The sequence below is a fragment of the Euprymna scolopes genome, chromosome 1 (assembly GCF_053919585.1).
Source record: "Euprymna scolopes isolate OS-2025 chromosome 1, ASM5391958v1, whole genome shotgun sequence".
Lineage (NCBI taxonomy): Eukaryota > Metazoa > Mollusca > Cephalopoda > Sepiida > Sepiolidae > Euprymna > Euprymna scolopes.
This window is the reverse complement of record NC_136482.1, coordinates 66,177,189-66,199,241: the sequence shown is the minus strand read 5'-3', so window position 1 is coordinate 66,199,241 and position 22,053 is coordinate 66,177,189. Positions and strand designations below refer to the sequence as shown.

General features: G+C 34.4%; 1 long non-coding RNA gene across 1 annotated transcript in view; it reads right to left on the bottom strand.

Moving 5' to 3' along the window:
• LOC145301511 (uncharacterized) overlaps positions 1-22,053 on the bottom strand; it is a 2,019,466-nt gene that overhangs the window by 1,314,104 nt on the left and 683,309 nt on the right. Inside the window, exon 3 of the long non-coding RNA XR_013873525.1 lies at positions 9,096-9,152. This is a non-coding gene — a long non-coding RNA (uncharacterized LOC145301511). The remainder of the gene's footprint in view (positions 1-9,095; positions 9,153-22,053) is intronic.

The following is a 22,053-nucleotide window of genomic DNA, read 5'->3' as shown; positions in this document are numbered from 1 at the left end:
TTATTTATTCACTTTGTTTATTTATTTCTCTTTTTGCTTTTACCAACTATATACCTTCTCTTTAAATGTATTTATTTAATGCATTTTAATTACATATGCGTAAAAATGGTCTCTAACACTTAGTCCCACGCGAGCCGTTTTTATGGTCAGAACTCTACTCGATAACGAATAGCCTATGCAAGAATATAGAAGAGCTAGGACCACCTTTCTTTCTACTATAGAAGACAGAAGAACTTTATTAAGTAGTGTACTTAATATATGCAATCACCGTACGCTTGCTTGTATTTAAGTGTCCTCCATGATACCCATACCATACCAAACCACTGCACGTTGCTCATAATTTGACTGGCACTATATTTGTAACTGCAATATACATAATCCCAGCTGTGATACTAGGGCTAATTTTCTGAATAGATGCAACACTCTGCGCCTGACCTTAATGACTAAAATTCCAAATCCCAACGAACTAGCTGTCCCTATAACTGGGAGGGAAAAACCTAATAGCTAGCTACGAAATCTTATACATTTTACCTCCAAGACGATTGCGTTTGTCTTACCTGCATGCATAAAAAAAAAAAATTCCTCCCTTCTTCAAACTAAACCTTACCTGTAACTCAAAAATCCTAATGGAAATCCATCTGTAAATAAATAACCCCTCTTCTCTTGAACGCTAACAATCTACTCCTTCCAACCTATCCGCCACTAAACTCCCACATTGCTCCGCATCTGTAGTGGAATCGCTAACTTCCAGCCCCTAATCCCTCACATGCAAACTGTTTTAATAGCCATCACTAAACATCTATACATTTCTACCTCTAAGGCATGCATTACAGCTCATTCCTATCCAGTAAGGGACTTAACAGCCTATGCACACAAAGGCAGGTACTTAACAGCCAAAGTACCCAGAAACAAAGCGATATGCACTACACAACTGTCTCCTCGAGTTTTGCAACGATTAATTACGTTATTGAAACGACACTCCTTGTTATGCAAAACGCCCCATGACTCTTACTAAAAAATACCTACAACTTCAACTCTATTCGCACCTACTGAAAACCTGCCCATATATCTATTCACCTAATTACGCATGACTCAAAACTTGCTGTCTTATCCATGCTATATTGCACTTACATCTTAACCCTCCTATCATCTAAAATAGCTCGGGCACAACTCGTAGCTCAATTCTTAATACCTACTCATACTGTAACACTATACTAGACCTAAGCTAACATTAATAACATAAAAAAAGGGTAAGACTAAAATCACATTATCTCCTCCCTAACAAGCCCTTTTACAAACATAGACGCTTACACTGCATAAACTTCACCCACCCCCTTCATCCATTACCAAGTAAATAGCATGTCCCTAAATCACTTCGAGGAGTGTAACTAATCAGTAGAGATATAATCCCCACAAACTAACCCAGTAACACTAACAACGCGGGGTCGCAGAAATACCTGGATTAGAACCTAGGCGCGGAGAAAACCCTCTCAGGGCTGACGGACCCAGTAGGTCTTCCCAGATCATCCGTCTAGGAGAAGGAAAACTCTAAAACTAAACCAAAGGGGAGAGAGGCCTCTTCAGTCTTGGATGACAACCTTCCTAGAGCTGGTGACTCAAACAAATTCACCGGTTTGCAAACCTAAATTGCTTAAGGAGTAGATAGGCTCTGTCTATCGCCCGGCTTCCATACTCCTTCTTTGCCTATTAGTCAAGCGCAGAGACACTATCTCAGTGATTCGACAGAAACACCCAGCGGTAGATCTTGTTTCCTGGCTAGGGCAATGAACGCCGTTCTTCCCCATTCCCAGCATGCCCCACCCCTAAAACTGAACATTTGGGAGTGCTTGAGTATAAGATATGCCTGAGCGATTAGATTGGGTTGACCTTCTTCTAAAGGGTTGAGGGTACCGGATTGACAGTTCCTGGCTGCTGTTCCCGACTGGTAGTACAGGAGCCCTAACTCTTTGGTAGCGCTTAGAGCGGCTGCTCCATCAACAGTTGAATAATATCGGGTTGTTTGCAGTGCCATGACGCGCATGGAAAGGGACCCTGCACTCATCCCCGGTGGGCTTTCCTGAGGCCACAATCCTTATTGGAGAAAGGTCAGCTGATGGTCTACTTGTGATGCATGTCTGAAGCTCCGCATAACCTCTTGTTTAGCTCCCCCTTACCGAAACTCTTAAAAAAAAATATGACGACAGTACAATCTAAAAATAAGCTTAAACCAGGATTAGGGACAAACAAATTCAACTTGCCTCCTCCCTTGAGGCTCTCATTCACAAATATCCGTGGGCTTAGAACTAACTTAGCTGATGTTGAAGCATTTCTCTTAACAAATACCCCGGATATCTTAGCACTAAGTGAGACTAACCTACACTCCTCCATTCCCTCTAACCACTTTAACATGCCTGGATATCTCCCACTCTGCCGTAAGGACTCTGACAGACATATGCACGGACTTGGAGTTTACATTCGTAATACCCTTCCCTTGACTAGAGAAACAAACCTAGAAACAGATGATCAAGCCTTTATGTGCTTTAGACTAAACGTGCAACACAGTATTAGCTACTATTATTTTCTCTACCGCTCTCCCTCGACTCAGGACTGCTCCATAATAAACAAAGTATCTGACAGCATAGACACGGCACTGTCCCTCGACACTAGCGCACAAATACATGTGTTTGGTGACTTTAATGTCCACCACAAAAACTGGCTTGGATTCTCTACTCACACAGATGCAGTGGGCAGCACAACCCATAGCTTCGCTATATCTCACTCCCTATCACAAATTGTTACGTTTCCAACCCGTTTCCCTGACCAGGAAGAACAACACGCATCACTTCTAGATCTGTTTTTGACCACAGTTCCCGATGACTGCATAACGAAGGCCCACATCCCACTCGGGAACGCTGACCATGCAGTGATAATGGTTGAAATCGCCCTAAACTCTAGACGCAAAACTGAAGAGCCAGTGCTCAAAACAACGAGATATTATAATAAGGCTGACTGGGAAGCCATCAGGGAACTAATTAGAGATGCTCCATGGAAAAATATTTTCTCTCTCCCTGCTGAACAATGTGCAAACGAGACCACTGACTGGTTCAAAACTGCAATCGAAGCGCATGTTCCCATGCGGAAATTTTATAGTAAGCCCCACTCTCCCCAATGGTTTACGTCGACTTGTGCAACTGCCATTACACAAAAGCAGCATGCATACCGTAGGTTTAACCGACATAAGTCCAGTTCAAACAGACTGAAGTATATAGAAGCTAGAAATAACGTTAAGAAAGAAATAGCGACAGCTAAGAGAGAATTTACGGAAACCACTAAAAAGCGCATCGAAGCACAAAAACTAGGAACTCGAGACTTCTGGAAAATCTACAACAGTGTAGTAAATAATGGGCAATCAACAATTCCCCCACTAACCAACAATCACGAGGTTGTCTCCTCAGCAACCGACAAGGCTAACATGCTTGCCAGTCGGTTTGCCTCAAACTCCACACTGGACCCTTCCAACCACCCCCTACCTGACTTTCCTATGCGGACAGACGCCACACTAGACGATCTGAAAACCACCCCTGCTCAGGTGCATGCTATCATAAAAAACCTTGACACCTCAAAAGCATGTGGACCCGATCTTATCCCAGCTGTGCTATTAAAAAAGTGCTCAGCCGAAGTAGCTCCAGTTCTCTCCAAACTCTACAACAAATGTCTTAATGAAGCTTGCTTTCCGGGCTGTTGGAAAACTGCTTCTGTTGTACCAGTATTCAAGAATTCTGGCGAAAGAACTGACCCATCAAATTATATCCCCATTAGCCTCCTCCCACTTTTTGCAAAAATATTTGAGACCATAATTAACCATGCTCTAGTCCATCATCTTACAGATGCTAAACTTCTGACCGACCAACAATATGGATTTAGACAAGCCCGTTCCACAGCAGACATCCTCACTGTGATCTCTGAACGTATATACCATTCACTGGACAAAGCGGGGGAAGGCAGAGCGGTAGCTCTAGATATATCTAAGGCTTTTGACAGGGTATGGCATGAGGGTCTCCTCAGTAAAATCAGATCATACGGTATCACTGGTAGAATACTTAACATAATTAAATCCTTCTTAGATAAGAGAAAAATCCAGGTAGTCCTCGACGGTCGCACATCTAAACAATATGATATAAATGCGGGAGTGCCCCAGGGTTCTATCCTTGGACCTCTATTGTTCCTGATATTCATAAATGACCTCCCCGACAACATTGCCTCTGAGATGGGTATATATGCTGATGACACTACACTCTATGGCAGACACGACAGGAAGACGAATGAACACATTTCCAAAGAAATGGCAGAAACACTAGAGGAAGACCTCCAATCTGTAGTGGAATGGGGACAAAAGTGGTTGGTCGCGTTCAATGCTGCCAAGACTAAACTAGTTTCATTCAATAATTACAAGAAATCCTCTCTACCAACCATAGCAATGGCCAACGACTCTTTATCTGAGAGTCCATCTTTCAAACTCCTTGGCCTAACGTTCACAGGAAACATGAGTTGGAACAATCACATTGAAGGCATTGCCAGGGCCGCTGCAAGAAAGGTAGGCTCTCTCTACCGTGCTAGAAAACTTCTAACACCCGAAAGTATCCTGTACCTCTATAAGGCCACCATTCGCCCATGTATGGAGTATTGCTGCCACATCTGGGCTGGTGCATCTGCTACTAGTCTCTCGCTCCTTGACAAGTTCAAAAGAGAGTCGCAAACCTGATAGGCCCTGAACTGGCATCTAAGCTTCAGCCTCTGTCCCATCGACGAAATGTTGCATCCCTCTGCCTTTTCTACAAGTATTTTAGTGGTGAATGCTCTGACGAACTGCAATCACTTGTGCCCCCACGACGCGAGCACCCTCGACAAACCCAACAGGCTACTAGATCCCACCCCACACTGTAGAGGTCCCTAGATGTAAAAGATCTTTTTACTTCAATTGTTTCTTCCCCAGAACCGCAAGACTCTGGAATTCCATTCCAGGTCCCTGCTTCCCCAACAGTACTGACGTGCAGAAGTTCAAGTGTAACGTGAACCGACACCTTGCTGCCCAAATCCCTACATAGTACACCAGTAGTTGTTGCCCCTGATAGTAGCCCCCTACACCAAAGTGGCAATTTGCCTTGTTTGGGGTGAAAATGTAATAAAAAAAAAAGGTCACTGCTTCCCCAACTGTACTGACATGCAAAAGTTCAAGTGTAACGTGAACCAACATCTTGCTGCCCAAATCCCTACATAGTACCCCAGTAGATGTTTCCCCTGATAGTAGCCCCCTACACCAAAGTGGCAATGTGCCTTGTTTGGGGTGAAAATGTAATAAAAAAAAGAACATGCAAACCTGCTAACTCGACATAAACACAAAATTATGGATAAATATTGTAAAATAATTCCAAAAGTTGAGTGTTTTTATTAGCCATAAAAGAGCCCATGGGGCACACCCAAGAGTTATCGCGAATTGTAAGCAAACAAAATACAACTTTTCAGAAAGTTATATAAAATCCAAGGTATTAATTTTTTAATAAGTGCAAAAACGTCAATTTTAGCAATTTTCACCCAAAAAGCACCCCTGGGGGTCAGAGTTTTCCCGGAAAATACGTTCTGTTACTTTTTTACTCATATGTTTAATGTTTGTGAAAATTTTCAGACAAATTCCAAAGCGTAGTTATTGAGAAACATGCGGACGGACGAAAGGACCAACAGACGAACGGACGAAAGTATAAGGGTGAATTTACAGGTCCACTCTCATTTTGACTATCAGTATGTTGTATAAAAGATTAGAATATAGAACACTCCTGTCTCCAAACATTTGGTTTTACTACTCTCTTAATTGTTATGAGAATCGTTTTGGCATTCAAAACCGCCACAAATAACTATTTGAAAGTTAAGCCATTGAATGGTAGATGACTGACTCTTTAAACATAGTAAAACGTCGTCCCAAACCATAACACCTTCTTTTTATGTTATGTGCCTCTTTATAAAAAACATTTCTTTCATTTTAAGTTTCGGTTAAAGTGTGTTAGTCTCTGAAAGACTAACACACTTTACGTCATCATAGAAAGCCAACGGACGGTTTCAAACAAATGATGAACGTTAACCTTTAGCTCTTACAAAAGACAAAGGTTGGCATGTCTTTTTCACATGAAGAACAATAAAAAGAAATAATACTTTAACAGAAAAAGGCAACGGAATAAACTACAATGAAAGCAGAAATAGAAAGACCAGCTGTTCTTTCAATTCGAAAAAAATAACAGATAAAAATTAAGGTATTCAGGAAAAATGAACTTAATAAAATACACGCCATTTTTCTCAATATATAATTAAGAATTCTTTTGAGATATTTTCTTATCTGCCAAACTACAATAAAGTGTTTGAGGCTTTCTGTAGATGAGACCACAATCTTTTGACGGTAAACATTGTGTATCGGTAAGACGCGAAATTGTTGGGCTTCTCTCAAGAAAATTTAGAATAGGAGAGCATAGTAATCTGTCTACCAAAGTAATGAAACGAATTAGATTTCTCTGCAGCAATCACATTTTGTCAGGTATTTAGTAATAATGCTATGGTTTTATTTTGTAAATACGCTAAAAATAGCATTAAAAAATATCAAAGAACACCTATAGACAGGATATTACTGCAGTTCGTTGAGATAAATCACATAAATCCGTACCCAAATACACTAACAACGGGTTCACCAGAGTAGACCATGTTTGCCAGAAAAGTGAAATCTGTGATTTTTGATAGTTGAATTCTCTCCGACGGTTTACTTACTTTATTGTATGCCTGTTGTTTGGGAAGTAATACAACCCATTTACCCTCAATCACTGCCGGTGACCTTGAGGTAGATTAGCAGCTCACATATTAAAGGGTAAAATAACATGTTTAAATCTCCAAAGTAGCAATAATTATAACTTTTTACACAGATAGTACCGTACTCCTTAAACACTACTGCTTGTAAGTATAAAATAAGTGTTAATATTTGTTTTAAAAATACGATAGTAAAACATATATACACACACACATATGTGCGTGTATTTACCTATGATATATATTTTAAATAGTGTTTAGTGATTATGTCATCATCAGTGTAGAAAGTTATAATAACTGATATCTTGGCGATTCCTTAGATTTGTGAGCTACCCGGTGCATTACATAAGTTGACATGCTTTTTTGTAAAAGCATGTGAAAATGCAGTATGTTATTTGCTATACATTTATGAGACGAGTGATGAAGTCTTATGATTTCTACTTCAAATCAATATCTACGAAACACCCTACTACAGCCTGACTGCCACAACAGGTGAATTTCAAATACACAATCTGGACCTGAGGACCATTTAGATAGACGATATGTAATGAAAAATCTCTTTTAAACTTGGAAAATATCCCACAAAAACGTGCGGGGTGCTTCAAACTGCTTTTAAATTGTCTGGAATGAAGCATACGTTTTGAGTTGCATAAGAGATTTAAGGACACCAAAAACTAATATAAAACTAAGCATTTTATTCTAACCAACTTCTTATGAATTGCTCTCAACGTTCGTACATAGGAACAAATGCGGTCATGACCCCAAAACTTGATCTGATTGAGCAAAACTTCCAACGTGAATTTTGGATTAAGCCCACCATATTCATCCAGAGATCTGGAAAAAACGCAGATAATAAAATTGTTGTTGAACAGTGTAATAACTGCATCAAGAGAATAAAGAATGCTTAGTAGGATAACAGTAAAAATACTATCGAACAATTTTAAAATGGCGAGCGACGAATATGCTAAAGAAGCGACCTTGTAGTTTTGTGTTTTCATTGTATTTGTCAAATTGTATATTATTGTCAAACACAATTTTTATCAATTTTAACTATTACAACTGTGTTTTTCCGACACATCTTAATATATTCTATAGTAAATAACACCACACACACACACAAATATATATATATATATAAAGAGTGAGAGAGATTTACACACACACACACACACACATATATATATATATATATATATATATATATATATAGGATAATGAACATATTTCACAATAATAAAAGGGTTTGTGCCAAAATACGATTAAAAAATTACTGATAAATAAGATTCTTTTTTGCCGCAACGTCGTCACCATCTATCGAATAGACAAGCTAAAGTTATACAGAAATAGTAATCATATAAGGTCAACACCTTTAAATGGAGATTTAATTTTTGTTTCGTATATCTTTTTGTATATGACCAATGCATACCCTGATTTAAGAAGAAACAGTATATATTTTACCCATTAAAATCATTTTCAAAGAATATCTATACTTATACCACTCGACATTTAAACATAATATTAAAACATCAACGAATAGGAACTTAAAATTAAGTCCCACATACACCTTCACACACACACGCGCGCGCACACACATATATATATATATATATATATATACATATATAAGAACAGGTAGTTAATAATAAATGTCAAAAACACGTTGAAAAAGAGTTAAACACTTATTTAAGTTTAAAAAAGGAAGCACAAGATCTATCCACTTATTTAGTGCTTCCTTTTTTAAATTAAATATGTTTCTAACTCTTTTTCAAAGTGTTTTTAACATGTTTTATTAATATATATATATATATATATAGTAAAACTGGTAATTAGTAAAACATCTGAAGAGAGTGCTCAGTACTGTTGCAGTACTATTGCAGAGCCAATATGTGTTTATTTTTATTACCATTTTATTTGTTTGATTACATATGTTTCGGATATTGGACCATGCTTAGGATTTAACAGCCTTGTCAGACCTTACAGAATATATATATATATATATATATATATATATATATATATATATACATTATGTACTGTTTGCAACAACAGTAATATAGCTATTCAAATAATTGTACTTATTTAAAATTTACGTAACTCATCAACACTAAGATATAATTGTGCCGTGTACGTCTCATATAATAATAGTTATGAAATATTTTCCAAACAATAATAAATACACAAAAACAGCACACAGTAAAATATTGGTTAAATATAATAAACAACAGAAAATATATTGATTTCTTAAAACTCACGGTGTGATTTTTTCACAAAAAATCCGTTTACAGCGACCACGTATGTCCTCGTATCAACTGCAAAACATAAACAAATAATATATTTAATGCATAGCAAATTATTTGACTCATATATATATATATATATATATATATATATATATATATATATGTATGTGTGTGTATATATATGTATTGTTTTGAGTCTTTTGATAAATAATTTTGAGTGTGTTTATGTATATGTCAATTTAATTTCTCGTTTAGTTGTTCGGGTTGTAAAAAGACGTACAAAAAGGTAGATTATACCGACTGTGTCTATAATGCTGATACTTTAATATGTTTTTAGCTTTTTAAAATAAATATTTCGAATCCACATTGTTGGACATATGGACAACGTTTAAACAATGCAGAGGCTCAGAGTTTCTATTGACAATACCTTGTGAAAATAAAATTCAAGTGAAAAAATGAAGTGAGAATAATAAAGGACAGATCCTATTCAATGTAATGTCGCACAACATCTGTATGAAAGTGCTTAATATAATGACATAGATATTTAAAATTATGATATAAATAAGTATCTATATATCTATAAAAGTGATAATGTTTGTAAGATCAATCCTCAACCTACATACTCAAAGAATTTTGATCTGCGGATAGAATTTGTTATATAGAGTATTCATATATGTGGATAACTTGTAATCGATTTCCCTTCGTAAAAAGCGCTGCTAAGGTGTTAAAACTTAGAATGTGGACTTAGTAGTCATCGAATTTTTTCCGCTTGTAAAATGTTTCATGGGTGCGCCAGCGCAAAATACGCACATGACAACAACTTTAGTAGAAGTAGGTTTAAAAAATCTTTTTAAAGATCTCGGCAAGCTGACATGATGGTCACCGCACTTGACTCACTGTCCTTAGGTTTTGGTTTCGAGCTCGGGTATTTTTATTGTTTACTTATGAGACGTGAATTGTTTCGAGAAAAAATAATATTCACATGCACATATCTCGGTTCACTTCCGTTGTTAGAGTGGTTTCCGCTCAGCATATATTCAATAAGTATCGATAATCGATTATCAGGAAATCTTAAAAATTAAGAAATATGCCATTTTCACCTAAGTTAAGACTGTATACATCCTAACATCACAAGTGCATTTGAGAAGTAATATATATCAAGCAAAAAGTTCCGCCATATAAAAAAACCGACAGTGTTTTTATATTTGAAACTCATAAGAGTGTTTCTCTTTATATGATTTGAAAAAATACATGTTTCTCTTTAAAGTACAATTAAACATCATCTTTGCTTTTTAATTTTTAATTTTAATTCAAGCCTTTATATATATATATATATATATATATATATATATATATATATATATATATACAGATTATTTTATAAAATAAACGGTAGTTTCTCTACAGTACAATGTAGATCACAATGCATTGTGTGCAAAGTTAAAGGAAGATAAATATGAAGCTTTATCCCGGGAGCACCGTATTGGGTCCCCAACTTAAGCAGGAAATAAATCGATTTGATTGAAAAAATGGGTGATTTCACCGATATCGATGACAGTGAAAATAGGACAATCACTACTTTTTTGGATTTTACCCTTCACCAGACAATCCATTCAGGTGAGATCACCTTTTTCTTCATCCTATCCCCTCTGTTTCACCTTTTGTTACCAAGTAAGATCTATGACTTACTTGTAGTTTAATTAACTACTTTTGCAAGCACAATCTCATCCCGCATTTTCCTTAATCCTACACTCTGATGAGAAGGTAGGTATTTCTTCGATACCCCGCGGATTAAGGACTATCCAATTATTTTAAGCACCATGTTTTACAATTATATATGTTTTAACTCTTTTTCAAAGTATTTTAATATGTTTTATAAACTACTTGTTCTTATATATATATATATATATATATATATACATATATATACATATAGATATGTACACACGCACTCACCCCCACACACCTATATATATATATAGGTGTGTGTGTACATATATATGTATACATATACATACATATTTATATAACCATTATTTACTGAGTTCAAAAAGATTGAATTACACAAACGATATTTTTCAATAGTGCTCAATACACATGTATACAAATTGTAAGTTAGATTATATAAACAGAAAAACCTATACCCGGATAAATCGACCTTTCGACGATGTTACTTGTTTCTTCGTTGAATACATGACAAAACGTGTAATACCGTCAACATATCGATTAATACAACCAATCGCAGATGTTGATGGAGCGTTTATGTTTGGAGTTTATCAAATCAAATATAGTTTAGGGTTGAACTTTGCTTCTTGTTGAATGCTTACGTATTCTGGTATGTATTTAGAACTATAATGATAAATCTGACGATATATCTCCATTAATAAATACACTCCATATATTTTACAATCGGTTCCAGTAAAGTCTTTATTAAAGAATTTCTTGTTTATTTATTGTGAAATTATTTATACATATAATAAACCACGAGAGAATACATCACTCATTTAAAGACATGGATTAATGTATAATAATGTATAAATACAAATACTATTAAAAGTGGCTATAATGATCATGTTATTCTGCATTCCGAATAAAAAGATGATTTCAAATCTCCTGCTTTGCACATTAATAAATTGTTGATACATTGTGTTAATATTTTCTAGTGGGACAGGTGTACTTACTTTTGTCAGAAAAACTTAATACAAAGAATGTCTACTCTCATTGGTGAAGTTTTTATGAATATGTTACTCTAATTTTTACAATTTTTTACTAATACTTATCGAAATATATAACTGATAATAACATAGAAACCTTAATTCATAACTACAAAATTACATAATTTTGTAATAGAACATAAATGATTTGTTAGTTCAGGAAAAATTGACAGGTTATTTTTGTAACTATGCTGTCTGTGGGACAGTTATGTGTGACAAATCTTAAAAGCTATCCTTGCTAAGTCGAGAGGGTTTTTAGTATCAAAAAGCTATCCATTTAAGCATTCACAGGATCTATCTTATACATTTAGTAAGTCAGCAAATTTGTTACTAGTAGATGAATAAATCGTAACTATTGATGTAACATATCCATTCCCATTACGAACGAATGATTTAGTTCAAGCTACGGATATGGCCCCTTCTGTACTTCAAACATTCCAGTAGATTTTCGTAACTAAACTAATGTAAAATAAGTTCATTGCCATTTAACATCCATTAAGAAATTATGATCGTTGGCAAATAATAAACTACAAACAACTGAGAAATATTTGATGTCGCTGTGTAAATACGCAAATTGAAAAGGAAGTGTATTTAATATTCTACTGTGTAATTGCATCGGAGTCTCTACGTATTGTAGTGAAATATTGGAAAATATTGAAAACGATAGGCGGTTATATATATATATATATATATATATCTGTGTGTGTGTGTGTTAAAAAAACTTATAATTGATGTTTTGTTAGGAAACTGTTTATAAAACTAGTACTTTCTACTTTTTTTACAGTCATGTTGTTAACTCTTAGTGTGGCCACAGAAATTTGGCTATCTTTTTAATTATGCTTATTTTTTGCTTAAAATAAAATTGGTGACTTAAAGGTGTTTAATAAACTAGAAAAGTCTATAGTTTTTTTGTTTACATCAATAAGTTATATCAAAATGTAATTATTTATTAATAAATAAAAAGGTGACGATGCTTACGTGATCCAACACATGGGCTGGCGACAAGTTTGAATTCGGTTCATTCCACAAAAAATCACAATCACAAAGGATGTTCTCAACCTTTACGTGATCTATTCTGTAAATATTGTATGTCTTTCTAGAAAGAAATGTGAGTGAACCAAAATCGCGGAAATCAGAAGAACCTACAGGCAATGCTATATAATAATGGAGAATTTGTAAATATTTTTATGAAGGTAGATTTTTTATGTGATTTTATTCAGTTTTTAATTTTTAGACAATATAATATATTAATTTCTTATTTTCATTCTTATTCTAATAAATTATCGACTTCTTTATAAATTATTTACAATGCATTATTCTAGTGGTTCAGCTGTTTTCCATTCACTATAAGATACATTTTATGATTTAACTTGACAAAATCTATTAGGACAAACATTTTCAAAAGACCACCAAAATGAAGCCTGAGCTTAGAGAAATGCGTTTAATGTCATGTATTTATAGAATATTGGTAAAAGGAAATAATTGAAAAATAAAGAATAATTTCACAAGATGTAAATAAAAATGAAGATCAAAAGGGTGTATTCTTTGAGTCTATTTTGATTTTATTTTAACAAGCACTCAAATGAACAACGTTCAGTAACGACAGTGGGTAAATGATCAAAGAATCTTATAAAAATAAATTTGGAAGAATAAATAGACTCTAATGAAAAGCTTTAAACATCAAAGTTCTTAAGGACATTTTTTTTACAACATCGAAACTATTTTAGCTAAATGTTTAATTATGTGTCAGAACAAAAATAGCAAATAATTCTTCATTTTTAATAGATGTATGATAAATCATGTCTACTCTTGAGAGAAAATAGTAGTTATGTAAACGACGTTTATAAAAATAATATTTATATACACTAGCTAAATATCAATATTAGTACGACACAGTACATGTAAAATATAAACATAACTTTCGATAGGTTCAAAAGTAAACCTCCGAATGACTTCAAACCACTAAATCCTATCGATAAATGAAACTAACTGTTTGATGATATAGATTACGTTACTGGAAGAAGTTATGTCCATATAGAACATCAAGTTTATTCTGTGTTATCAACGTTTATAAGGTACACATTTTATAAAGTAAACATTTTCACCGAATGTCAAGAGATCATATACATTTGCTTTGTATTTCATCTTGGGAAACGATCAGCAGATCTATAAAATAATTAAAATCTACATGACAAGAAAATCACATACAACTCCATATATATATATATATATATATATATATATATATATATATATATGCATATATGTATATATATATATATATGCATATATGTATATATATATATATATATATATATATATATATATATATATATATATATATATATATACTAGCATTTCAGCCCGGCGTTTCCCTGGTGTTTTGATGTGTATGTTGAGCCAAAAAAAACAAAAATTGGTAGTAGCATGATAGGCTCGAACCCGTACCGCAAAGGAGGAAAAGAACGGGGTAAAATCTAACGTTTATGGTGTTACGACCACCGCCAAACCGGAAGCGACATTTTTTTTTAAATTAAGGCTAGACAATCTAAAGGAGAGGATAACTTTAAAAAATATCACGGAAAAAGTAAACCCCCCCCTGTAGAAAAGTGCCTCGTTGAAGGGGAAGATAATCATGTTTTTAGCCAATTTTGTGATATTTGCCGTATGAATGGTCGGACTTTAAAACAATACTGATCTTGGTAAAATCCGTCGTTTCTCTTTAAAGTTTAAGGCAGACATGCAAATAGACATACATAAATACATTTATATATTGGTAACTAAAAATGTTCGACCCAAACTGAAGAAAAAGCTTGTCCTATGTCTGACTACCCTTTATGTAAAATTTCAAATGTTTAGACCAGAAATTGCCTTAGTAATTTGAAGAGACAGCAGAGATCAATTTTTTTAAACTTTGACCACTATTATGACCCCTTAAAATTCATTGTTTTGTCTCAAATCAAGTTATTAAGTACGACCCATGTCCAAGGAACCTATATCTAAATTGCCAAGTGCTAGAACTAACATTGTCGGAGGAGTTTGGTAGAGTTTTCAAATGTCGAATTGTTGAACTTTGACCCCTTCATCGCCAATTTTCTGGCCAAAATCCGATCACATCGATTTTCACAAATCTCAGTACCCTGTATATCAAATTTCGAGCCTGTAGACTTAAAATTGACAGATTTATTGCGTAGGGAAATGTACACAGACAGTCACACACACTGACAGACACACACACAGACATACACACACTCAGACACGTTCACCTTTATATATATATATATATATATATATATATATATGGCAATTTTCTCTCCCTATTAACAAGAGTAAAGAGGGGATAGTGACTAAGTTGTGAAGGTCAATGTGCCAAGTTCGAATGGAAGAAATTGTAAGTGAATACACTTACAGGTGTTGGCAACCTTCAATTGGTCCATGTATAAAATTCCCGATGCTCATCCAAAAATAATTCTTGCAATCGTCGGGTAAACAAATACCAATAATAATCACCTGTTTCATACGGAATAAATTAATGTGCTCGCGATCAATAATAAATACCATAATTCATGCGATTCTTTTAAACGCACGTAATTCTCTTATATTCTCGGTCCTGGATATGACCTTACACTATATCCGACGGTGAGGCACTAGCTTGCTGACTTTGTGGAATGTGGATCTACCCTTTAATTGCCATTGCTCTTAGATCCACTCTGACCCGGAATGATAGTACATGTTAGGGTACCAACTATGGGTTACATAGAAACCGACTTAGAAAGAAAATCTATGAAAAGATTTTTCTTCAAAATAACTGGATTCGTCATTAAATAACCTGAAAAGGATTAATATGCCGTAAAGCAAAACCAGCCGACGTTCTTATATTCTCGCAATAACTTATTCTTTTATATTTAGCTAGTTTTTACTATCTAACGATACATCAAAATACTATCATCTTTTTATACTATTTATTTTATTTATTTATTTATTTATTTATTATTATTAGTAGTAGTATTATTATTTATTATTATTATTATTATTATTTATTATTATTATTATTATTATTATGTATTATTATTTATTATTATAATTTATTATTATTATTTATTACTATTTATTATTTATTATTATTTATTATCATTATTATTATTTATTATTATTATTTATTTATTTTATTTTATTTATTTTTATTTTATTCTTTTATATTTAGCTAGTGTTTACTATCTAATATTACATCAAAATACTATCATCTGTTTTTTTATCAAGAAAACTTTATTTTCGTAACTATATTTAATCAGATTTATTTTAAAATGGGCAAATTCAATGTTACATAAGCGTAGATCAACTATTTGTTCATTCGAATTTGTATGTTTTCTCTATTATATCATGTAGTTAATTACAATTAAACAAATTAATTAACAACATATTATCATTATATTTATGGTTTTTATTTGGTTATCACAATTCAAAAGGTTTACGATATTTATTAACAATATTATAAAACAACATGTTAATACGTATCTGTCAGCGCTTAAACCATGAAATGAACACTGTAATTTTATATGTTACAAATCTCACTGTGAATACTATTTTATGACAAAATGTGTAATATAAGCGGTTAATTGAGCAAATAAAATATCACGCAAAGATTTTAAACTTGCAATGATAATTTTGAAAGTGATCTACCAGAGTACTGAGTTAAACACTTACGACGGTACTTTTAGCGACATTTAAGAAGATTACGGTGCGGTTGGCAACACTAAGACCTACGGTGGAAGCAGTTCAGTCCTGCAGACTGTTTGAGACAGTCAGAAAAATCTTTAAAAGATCGCGATGAATTTTTTTAAAAAGTAAAAAACACATTGTGCGTTTTCAGCAACTCTATTACTCCTGCTTCTCGTAATTTATCCCTCTGTCCTTAATTGCATTAGGTAATGTTTCTGACAAAAAATGGGACAAGTACAAACAGTATATTAAGGCACCAGTCTCTCGTGAGCAGTTGCTTGAGATTTTCTATTTTTCTTGCTATTTCTATGCTTGCGATCATAATATAAGTAAGAGTGCTGGAGGTAAAGGTTTTACTTGCGCTGACATTATTCGCCTCATAGTCAGGGTCGCGAATCTTGGATTAACTCCCAAGGAGGCCTCTGAACTAGCATATGCACAGTACTTGCTTTATTCCCATTTAGTTAATCGATTCTTGACCATTCAGTCACTTCTGGTAACGCCTCCTGGTGCCATATTAATATGTAATGTAATGGCATTTCCTCTTATCTTCACAGTGCTGTTTGTATTCATTCAAACAAAACAGAGGATAAGGAGAATATTGTCAGATTTTTTATATTGCTAATGATTTATCTTAAATTGTTCATGGACCCACCCATACGTCCGAAACTGACAGAGAGTATGCACGTATTCTAGACCTTTTTCTTTCAACTTGTACTGAAATTGTGCTTATATTCTATTCTGCATCTACTGGAATATTCAGTCCATTAGCTTGTCACGAGTAAAGTAGGAATGTTATCGCGATCAAAGTGGAAATACATCTAAATAAAAGCAGTAAGAGTTATCGAATTTATAATTTTTTTTAAAAGTTAGAGAGCTTTAGAAAGAAACCGAGGACAAGATGGCGAATTCGATTTCCATTGAACATCGTTCTGTAAGTAATTTAAGTTTTCGGCCGTGAAGAACTTGCGTTTAAAATAACAATGACTTTGTCTACTTATTATTCGAATATCCAGTAATACTGACATCCTATTCACTGAACACAGAAAATTTGACGACGAGGATAAAATTAACTTAAATAGCAGATTTTAAAAAGCACATGATCTAAAAACAAAAATTTCGAAGAAATCTTTTCTGCACGAATAGAAAAAATCTATTTCATATTAAGTTTTTTTTTTTGGAAACACACAAAAAAGGTACTTTTTTTACAACATATTTTTTGTGAACACATAAAAATATTTCTATAATAAATTTATTTGTGAACACACGAAAAAAAACTATTTATTTCATTAGAAACAAACGGGAATAAAAGAAAATTCTGTGCGTAAACGAAAAGAAAAATCGGAATTACGTACACCGTGGATCCAAATTTGTTAGAAACATTTTTCAGAAACCAGAAAGAAGAATATTAAAGGCTAAAAAGAGTTTAAATTGCAATTTGACGGCAAAATTCCAAAAATAATTAATGGAAACACAAAAACAGTTTTTCTGTACAAACTAGCAAGAACGTTCACGGATTTTTCATTCATTGCGAAATCAAAACGAACGCAAGGAGGAAAATAACGGAGAAAAAGTCTGACGTCTATGCTGTTACGACCACCGTCAATCCGAAAGTGACATTTTTTAAAATTTAGGCTAGACAATCGAAAGGAGAGGATGACTTACAAGATATCGGCGAGAAAAGCGATCCCTCTGTAGAACAGTGCCCAGTTAGAGGTGTAGATATTTATGTTTTCAGCCAATTTTTCGATATTTTTTCGTCTGAAAGGTCGAACTTCAAAACGATACTGATCCTCAGAAAATCCGTCGCTTCTGTCGAAAGTGTTTGGCAGACATGTTTGCATGTCTGCCAAACACTTTCAACATACATACATTTATATATTGGTAACTAAAAATCTTAGACCCAAAGCGATTAAAAAGCTTGCTCTATCTCTGAATACCCTTTATGAAAAATTTCAAATGTTTAGACTAGAAATTATCTGAGTAATGAGGTAAAGACCACAAGAGTCAAAATTTTAAAATTTAACCCCTATTATGACCCCTTAACATTGACTTTTTGGGGCTAAATTCAAGTAAGTAAGTTAGATCCATGTTCAAGAAACCTATATCTAAAATTTCAAGTGCTTATACCCAACATTGTCGGATGAATTTGGTAGAGTTCTCAATGTTCAAATCGTTGAACTTTGAACCATTAACAGCCAATTTTCCGGCTGAAAACCGATCACCAAGATTTTCCAAAATCTTAGAACTCTATATATCAAATTTTGAGTCTGTAGACTTAAAATTTACAGAGTTATTGCGAAGGGAAATGTACACAGACAGTCAGACAGACAGACACATTCACTTTTATATATATCCTTATAATGTTTAGACCCAAAATTGTTGGGGGAGTTTGGTAGAGTTCTCAAAGGTCATATCGTTGAACTTTGACCCCTTCACAGCAAAATCTCTGGCCGAAAACCGATCACATCGATTTTCCCAAATCTCAGTACACTGGATATCAAATGTCGAGTCTGTAGACTAAAATTTGACAGGCTTATTGCGTAGGGAAATGTAAACAGACAGACACAACGACAGACACAGATTGATACACAGACGCCTTCACTTTTATAGATATACTAGCATTTCACCCCGCTGTTGCCCGAGTGTTCGAATGTGTATGTTGAGCAAAAAAAAAATGTGGTAGTAGAAAGGCAGGCTTGAAACCGTACGGCGAAAGAGGAAAAGAACGGGGGTAAAAAAAACTGACGTTTTTGCGGTTACGACCACCGTTAAACCTGAAGCGACTTGCGTTTACATTAAGTCTAGACAATCGAAAGCAGACTATATCTTTCAGAAATATCGGCGAAAAAAGCATCCCCCCCGTAGAAAAGTGCCTACTGTAAGGTGAAGATGTTAACGTTTTAAGCGAATTTTTCGATATTTGTCGTATGAAAGGTCGAACTTCAAAACGATACTGACCTTGGTAAAATCCGTCGCCTCTGTCGAAAGTTTTAGGCAGACATGCAAACATACATACATACGTACATACATTTATATGTTGATAACTAACAATTTTCCACCCAAACCGATAAAAAAGCTGGCCATATCTCTGAATATCCTTTATGTAAAATTTCAAATTTTAGACCAGAAATTGTCTGAGCAATTAGGTAGAGACCGCAGAGGTTAATTGTTTTAAACTTTGACCCCTATTATGACCCCTTAAAAGTTATTATTTTGGGCTTAAATAAAGTTATTATGTTAGATCCATGTCCAAGTAACCTATATCTATAATTTCAAGAGTTTAGACCAAACATTGTCGGACGAGTTTGGTAGAGATCCCCAAGGTCAAATCGCTGAACTTTTACCCCTTAATCGCCAAATTTCTGTCCGCCAACCGATCACATACATTTTCCCAAATCTCAGTACCCTGTATATCAAATTTCGAGTCTGTAGACTACACATCGACAGAGTTATTACGTAGGAAAATGTACACAGACACAGATAAAGACAGACAAAATGACAGACACAGAGACACGTTCACTATTATAGATATACTAGCATTTCGATCCGGCGTTGCCCGGGTGTTTGGAGGTGTATGCTGAGCAACAAAAAAAAGTAAATAAATAAATAAATAAATAAATAAAACGGTCATTTTTAATTTGACCCCTATTATGGCCCCTTAACATTTATTGTCTTGGGTTCAAATCAAGTAATTATATTAGATCCATGTCCAAAGAACCTATATCTAAATTTTCAAGTGTTTGGACGCAGAATTGTCGGATGAATTTGGTAGAGTTCTCAAAGGTCAAATTGTGGAACTTTGACCCCTTAACAGCAGAATTTCTGGCCGAAAACCTTTCACATAGATTTTCACAAATCTCAGTATCCTGTATATCAAATTTCGAGTCTGTCGACTAAAAATTGACAGAGTTATTGCGTAAGGAAATGTACACAGACAGACACGTTCACTTTTATAGATATACTAGCATGGGTGCCCGGGGTTGCCCGGGTATTTGGAGGTGTATGTTTCGAAAAAAAAAGCGGTCAATTTTTTAAATTTTAACCCCTATTATGACCCCTTAACATTTGTTGTTTTGGACTAAAATCAAGTTATTGAGTAAGATCCATGTCCATGGACCCCTATCCAAAATTTCAAGTGTTTCGACCCAAAATTGTGGAAGGAGTTGGTTGTCAAAGATCTAATCGTTGAACTTTGATCCCTTAATCGCCAAATTTCTGGCCGACAACCGATCACATAGATTTTATCTTATCTCAGTATCCTGTATATTAAATTTCGAGTATGTAGACTTAAAATTGAGAGAGTTATTGCGTAGGGAAATGTAAACACACAAACATACAGACAGACAGATACACAGACACTACACTTTTATAGATATACTAGCATTTCGGCCCGGCGTTACCCGGGTGTTTGGAGGTGTATGCTGAGCAAAAAAAAACAACAAAAACAAAAAGCGGTCAATATTATGGCCCCTTGACATTTACTGATTTGCGCTGGAATTAAGTTATTAAGTTAGATCCATGTCCAAGGAATCTATATCTAAATTTTCAAGTGTTTAGACACAAAATTGTCGGAGAAGTTTGGTAGAGTTCTCAATGAACAAATCGTTGGACTTTGACCTCTTAACAGCAAAATTTCTTGCTGAAAACGGATCACATCGACTTTCCCAAATCTCAATATGCCGTATATCAAATTCGAGTCTGTCGACTTAAAATTCACAGAGTTAGTGCGTAGGGAAATCTACACGGACAGATAAAAAGACAGACAGATAGGCACACAGACACGTTCACTTTTAAACATATACTAGCATGTGTGCCCGGCGTTGCCCGGGTATTTGGAGGTGTATGTTTCGATAAAAACAGCGGTCAATGTTTAAAATTTTGACCTCTATTATGACCCCTTAACATTTGTTGTTTTGGACTAAAATCAATTTATTAAGTTATATACATGTCCATGGAACCTATATGTAAAATTTAAAGTGTTTAGACCAAAAACTGTCAGGGGAGTTTGGTAGAATTCTACAAGGTCAAATCGTTGAACTTTGACTCCTTAATCGCCAAATGTCTGGCCGAAAACCGATCACAGATTTTCTCTGATCTCAGTATCCTGTATATCAAATGTCGAGTATGTAGACTTTAAATGGCAGAGTTATTTCGTAGGGAAATGTACACACACAGACATCCAGAAAGACAGATACACAGACATATAGATACACAGCCACGTTTACTTTTATAGATATACTAGCATTTACGCCCGGCGTTGCCCGGGTGTTTGGAGGTGTATGTTGAGCAAAACAACAACAAAAACACACAACAAAACGGTTATCTTTTTTTAATTTTTGATCCCTATTATAACCCCTTTACATCTATTATTTGGAGCTCAAATCCAGTTATTTATATTAGTTAAGATACATGTCCAAGGAACCTATATCTAAAATTTCAATTGTTGAGATCCAACATTTTCGGACGAGTTTGATAGCGTTCCCAAAGGTCAAATTGTTGAACTTTGACACCTTAAAAGCCAAATTTCTGGCCGA